Source organism: Mustelus asterias, unplaced genomic scaffold (assembly GCF_964213995.1).
Source record: "Mustelus asterias unplaced genomic scaffold, sMusAst1.hap1.1 HAP1_SCAFFOLD_2897, whole genome shotgun sequence".
Classification (NCBI taxonomy): domain Eukaryota; kingdom Metazoa; phylum Chordata; class Chondrichthyes; order Carcharhiniformes; family Triakidae; genus Mustelus; species Mustelus asterias.
The window spans coordinates 37744-44385 of record NW_027592842.1 but is presented as its reverse complement, the minus strand read 5'-3'; positions in this window follow the sequence as shown (position 1 = coordinate 44385).

The following is a 6642-nucleotide window of genomic DNA, read 5'->3' as shown; positions in this document are numbered from 1 at the left end:
TGAATTCCAAAGAGCGCACAAAGGTTAATGAAATACCAAGCCAGTAATGTCATTTTTAGTAATATCTTTATTCAGTGGCTTTGTAGAATACCCCCACTGAATTCATTTAGTGGTGCTAATGCCTGAAGAATGAACCAAACAAAAACCAGCCAAATTGTTCCTTTTGGAAAAACAAAAAAAATTCCTAATGCCATCAGTAGTGAAACAGAACAAGTAAAATTGATTTAAACTTCTGCCCTCCTGCACTGTGCTTGTCCCTTCCTCTCTTTCTCCCCACACCCACTCCCACGAGCCCTTTCACCTCCTCCAACTTCCTGCAGCTGCTGACTGGGTCAAATTACTGACATTCATATAATTGCAGTTCTCTCTGCCCTTCAGCCAATGGAAAGTGCACTTCCAGCAGGAATAGATTGGACTTCTCCCTGAGGTAGGGGGACTACACTACTACTGCAGGTAGTGAGTGTCAAACAGTTCTGACTATTTAACTCCTTAGGTACTGACCAACTGAGGTTGTCACAGTTCAAATAGCTTGTACATCTACCTCATCATATTAGAGTGCTTCACATACAGCGAATTGCTTTTAGAAGTGCACTGACTATTATCGCACTGCACAGAAGGAGGCCATTCAGCTCTTGATAACCAATCAATCCCACTCTTCCGTCTTCTCCTAAAGCTTGGCAAATTTCTCTTTTGCCAGTAGATAGGTATATATCCAAATTCCTTTTTGAAAATTACTTTTGAAACTGTTTCCACCACCTTTTCAAGCAGTGAATTCCAGATCATAACAATTTGCTGCATAAAAGTAATCCCACATTTGCAAAAACCACCCCCCCCCCCCCACCCCCCCCCCCCCCCCCCCCCCCCCCCACACACACACACGTGTTTTGCCAATGATTTTAAATCTGTCCTCTGGTTATAGGTCCAGCCCAAATTGGAAACGTTTCACCATAGCTGCTATAAAAGCCCCTCATAACTTTGAACACTGCTATTAAATCTTTCCCTAACCTTCTCTGTTCCGACGGGAATAATCTCAGTTTCTCTAATCCGCCTGCAAATTGGAAATTCTCATCCCTGGTACCATCTCCATCTGTAGCTTCTCCAAGGCCATGACGTCTTTACTAAAGTACTGTGCAGAATTGGAAACAGCGCCCTAGTTGAGGTTGATGAGGTGATTAATAAGAGGATGCTATAATTTCTTTGTTTTTGTACACTTTGGGCCCTATTTTACCATTTTGATTCTATGTGCTGAATCTGGGCGTGATTCAGATCCAACTTGAAAACCTGTTCTCTGGCGCCCCCATACACACTCAGCCTGAAAAAAAAGTCACGAGTCTGAATCGCGCTGTGGGCGATGCTTATCGTGCCTGAAATGCTGCAGCTCCAATCGGAGCCTTCAATTGTGCATACGCAGTGAAAACAAATTTGAAAACCGCTCCCCTGCCATATTGCTCCCGGGCCGCAAAAAGCGGATAAAGCGGCCCGGGAATGATGGCCCCCACAGACATTGCCCCACCCCCACAACATAACTTTCCTCCTTATCCACTCACCCCCCTACGTTAGCGAGCCGCTGGAAACTCTGAACTTACCTCTTCAGAAGCTGGAGAGCCTGAAACAGACCTTTGCCGAGCAAACTTGGGGAAATAAATACTGATGTCTTGAGGAGTGTACATATTACAGAGAAGGAGGTACTGGAAGTCTTAAAGCGCATCAAGGTAGATAAATCTGCGGGACCGGATGAGATATATCCCAAGACGTTGTGGGAGGCTAGGGAGGAAATTGCGGGTCCCCTAGCCGAGATATTTGAATCGTCGATAGTCACTGGTGAGGTGCCTGAAGATTGGAGAGTGGCAAATGTTGTGCCTTTGTTTAAGAAGGGCTGCAGGGAAAAGCCTGGGAACTACAGGCCAGTGAGCCTCACATCTGTGGTGGGTAAATTGTTGGAAGGTATTTTGAGAGACAGGATCTACAGGCATTTAGAGATGCAAGGACTGATTAGGGATAGTCAGCATGGCTTTGTGAGTGGAAAATCATGTCTCTCAAAGTTGATTGAGTTTTCTGAAGGGGTAACCAAGAAGGTGGATGAAGGCAGTGCAGTTGATGTTGACTACATGGACTTTAGCAAGGCCTTTGACAAGGGACCGCATGGTAGGTTGTTGCACAAAGTTAAATCTCACGGGATCCAGGGTGAGGTATCTAAATGGATATAAAATTGGCTTCTTGACAGAAGCCAGAGGGTGGTTGTAGAGGGTTGTTTTTCAAACTGGAGGCCTTTGACCAGCGGTGTGCCTCAGGGATCAGTGCTGGGCCCACTATTATTTGTCATTTATATTAATGATTTGGATGAGAATATAGGGGGCATGGTTAGTAAGTTTGCAGATGACACCAAGATTGATGGCATAGTGGACAGTGAAGAAAGTTATCTCCAATTGCAACGGGATCTTGATCAATTGGGCCAGTGGGCTGACGAATGGCAGATGGAGTTTAATTTAGACAAATGCGAGGTGATGCATTTTGGTAGGGCGTTGGGGAGAAGTACAGAACAAAGAGATCTAGGGGTACATGTTCATAGCTCCTTGAAAGTGGAGTCACAGGTGGACAGAGTGGTGAAGAAGGTATTCAGCATGCTTGGTTTCATCGGTCAGAACATTGAATACAGGAGTTGGGACGTCTTGTTGAAGTTGTACAAGACATTGGTAAGGCCACACTTGGAATATTGCGTGCAATTCTGGTCACCCTATTATAGAAAGGATATTATGAAACTAGAAAGAGTGCAGAAAAGATTTACTAGGATGCTACTGGGACTTGATGGATTGAGTTATAAGGAGAGGCTGAATAGACTGGGACTTTTTTCTCTGGAGCGTAGGAAGCTGAGGGGTGACCTTATAGAGGTCTATAAAATAATGAGGGGCATAGACAAGGTAGATAGTCAATATCTTTTCCCAAAGGTAGGGAGTCTAAAACTTGAGGGCGTAGGTTTACGGTGAGAGGGGAGAGATACAAAAGTGTCCAGAGGGGCAATTTTTTCACACACAGGGTGGTGAGTGTCTGGAACAAGCTACCAGAGGTAGTAGTAGAGGCGGGTACAATTTTATCTTTTAAAAAGCATTAGATAGTTACATGGGTACGATGGGGTATAGAGGGATATGGGCCAAATGCAGGCAATTGGGATTTGCTTAGGGGTTTTAAAAAAAAAAAGGGCGGCATGGACAAGTTGGGTCGAAAGGCCTGTTTCCATGCTGTAAACCTCTATGACTCTATGTCAGTTGTGTGCCGAATCTGGACGGGCGAACACAATGGTAAAGGGGGAAATGCTGGTAAGATTGTGCGTCCAGCTCAATTGACGTCACGCCCGTTTTGGGCGCGGTGCTGATCGCGGCCATTTTCGGGCCTTGGTAAAGTGGGAATCTGCACGGAAGCAGGTGTGGGTCGCGCTATTCACCTCACGCCCGATTTTACCAAGTTTCCGCGCCCGAAAACGGGCACAACGCAATGGTAAAATCGGGCCCTTTGTTTCTTTTGGTGTACACAGGGTCCTGTGAGCCTTTTTAACTGCCTTCTCAACATGCCCTACCTCCTCCAAATATTTGTGTAGCAATCTCTCGGGTCTCTCTGCTTCTGTAACCACCCCCTCCCAATTTAAACATTACGCCATTTCATTTTTATATTAGGTAGCTAGATTAACATTACATATAGGTAATTATTTGGGCTTAAACTATCACAGCCAGGGAAAGATATGTTGATGAGCAATAGTGGGGGATTTGAATTCCCCACCCCTTCCCTCAACTGGAAGAAGCAGGTTTAAATTGAAGTGGTGAGCTACCTCTGCCTTACTGCCACATTTGGACAACTGCAAGTGCATTCACCAAAAGCCAACATAACAGTGATTAGCACTGCTGCCTCACAACACCAGGGACTTGGGTTCGATTCCGGTCTTGGGTGACTGTGTGGAATCTGTACGTTCTCCCTGTGTCTGCGTGGGATCCTCCGGGTGCTTCCGTTTCCTCCCACGGTCCAAAGTTGTGCAGGTTAGGTGGATTGGCCATGCTAAATTGTCCCTTAGTGTCCAAAGATGTGTAGGTTAGGGGAATTAGTGGGGTAAATAAATATGTGAGGTTACAGGGATAGGACCTGGGTAAGATGCTCTGTCAGAATTGGTGCAGGCTAGATCGGCCAAATGACCTTCTCCTGGCACTATAGGGTTTCTGATTCTACATGGATGCTGGCCTCCAATGACATTCAGTTAAAACTGTTGGGGTCCTAATTACATCTTAAGGCCCCTATTGCATTTGTTAATGAAGCACATTCTAGTTTCCATCAGCATCCTGTGTTAAAACGCCGGCTGTCAGCATTTTCCAGCAGTGACGAGGCAGTAAGTTGATATTTTTGCTATTATCTACTCACCGCCCCCTTCCCATCAGCGCTGTCCTTTGTTTTGCGAGCCACTTGCGCTTCACAAAAGCCATCTGATAATCCTTGCAATCTTCAATGAGGTCTATTAGTTAGACGTAGAATGCATAATGTTCTATTGAAGCAATTCTCTTGTGACTTTTTTTTTTAAAAAATTCAAGGATACAAGATAGGCAGCAGACACGGAATACAGCGAAACCAGTGAAACATCACCCTGCCGAATGTGGTTGGGAATGGATAATGCAACATTGTGCATTCCAAATTCTAACCTGACTCACTCCGACCCAGTACATGTTTATACCACTTGTGGTCTCTTGCAAGATAAACAAGATGACCAGTGACTGGTACTGTTCAGTCCAGTGAGATGTGGTCAGACATCCTCCCTAAACGCATTCCTAGCCAGTTCCTATTTGTATCACTCTGGTAGCAAGGCTGTTTACTCAACTTGCAGTTTGAAAGTATTACTGCAGACGGTGGTCTGTAGACATTGTTAGAAGGCGGAGTGCACGTTACGCTTTTCAGCAGTGTTGTTAGTGCTCTCGCTGAATTTCAGGTCATTGCTCACCACTGTCACTGCCCTGGAGTCGGCAGATGTGAAGATAGAAACTACATATGGGTAAATTTCTTGTTAGAACACTTAATAATATTTGATGTGGAGTTGCCAGTGTTGGACTGGGGTAGGCACAGTAAGCAGCCTCACAACACCAGGTTAAAGTCCAACAGGTTTATTTGGTAGCACAAGCTTTTGGAGCATTGCCCCTTCACCAGGTGACTCCGAAAGCTCGTGCCACTAAATAAACCTATTGGATTTTAACCTGGTGTTGTGAGACTACTTACTGTTAGTAACACTTGGAAGAGATTTATGCAGCATTGTTTAAAATAAGCAGGTTAGCAATAATACAACAATAATAATAATAGCAGCTCGGTATGGCTCCTGCTCTGCCCAAGACCATAAGAAACTACAAAAGGTCGTGAATGTAGCCCAATCCATCACGCAAACTAGCCTCCCATCCATTGACTCTGTCTACACTTCTAGCTGCCTCAGCAAAGCAGCCAGTATAATTAAGGACCCCATGCACCCCGGACATTCTCTCATCCAAAAAGTCTGAGGTCACGTACCAACCGACTCAAGAACAGCTTCTTCCCTGCTGCTGTCAGACTTTTGAATGGACCTACCTTGCATTAAGTTGATCTTTCTCTGCACCCTACTGTAACACTAAATTCTGCACTCTCTCTCATTTCCTTCTCTATGAACGGTATGCTTTGTCTGGATAGCACTCAAGAAACAATACTTTTCCCTGTATGCTAATACATGTGACAATAAATCAAATCAAACCATCCTTAAACTAATGCTGGCAAAGGGCACACTTTGCGTTTGTACCAAGCAATTGTGGATTTGAAAAATCTACCCTGCATATTGTTCTGTCTTTTACGCCCAGAAATGACTGTAATGAATATTTAATATATGTGCATGATATTCCCTTTCCCCGCTTGTTTAATGGAATTTAAAATAAACAGCTCATTGCCTACTTTCAAATAATAGACAGACATTGTTTTTTGTCTGTGGTAATTTCAAGCTTGAATGAAGAGAATAGAAGTAAGTGATGCTATTTTCTTTACCTGGCACCTTTCAAAATTACCAAGAGTCTGGTGGTCCCTTGTTTAATCCTCATGGAAGCTAGCCTGTGTACGTCTGCTGCAGGCCTTTTTTCCCTGTCTCAGCCCTAACAGCAAAATTGCCTGTTTCCTATATATGCTGTACATGATGGAATCACACAAAATTAGCATATTCAGATGCAGACAGAGTTGAAATGATCAAAGTGCAAATGACTAATTAGTTGAGTGTTTTCTCCTTGGGTGGCATGGTGGCACAGCGTCAGGAACGTGGGATCAATTCCAGCCTCGGGTCACTGTCTGTGTGGAGTTTGCACATTCTCCTCGGGTCTGTGTGGGTTTCCTCCGGGTGCTCCGGTTTCCTCCCTCGGTCCAAAGATGTGCAGGTTAGGTCGATGGGGCATGCTAAATTGCCCCTTAGTGTCAAGGAGATTAGCAGCATAAATATGTGGGATTACAGGGATAGGGCCTGGGTGGAATTGTTGTCGGTGCAGGATCAATGGGCTCTTTCTGCACAGTAGGGGTTCTATGATATGATTCTTCTAGCTTATCATCTTAGCTTTGAGTTCTCTCAGTCCCAGAAGTTTGTTTCCTTTGTTGTCACCATACCCTTAATCACAT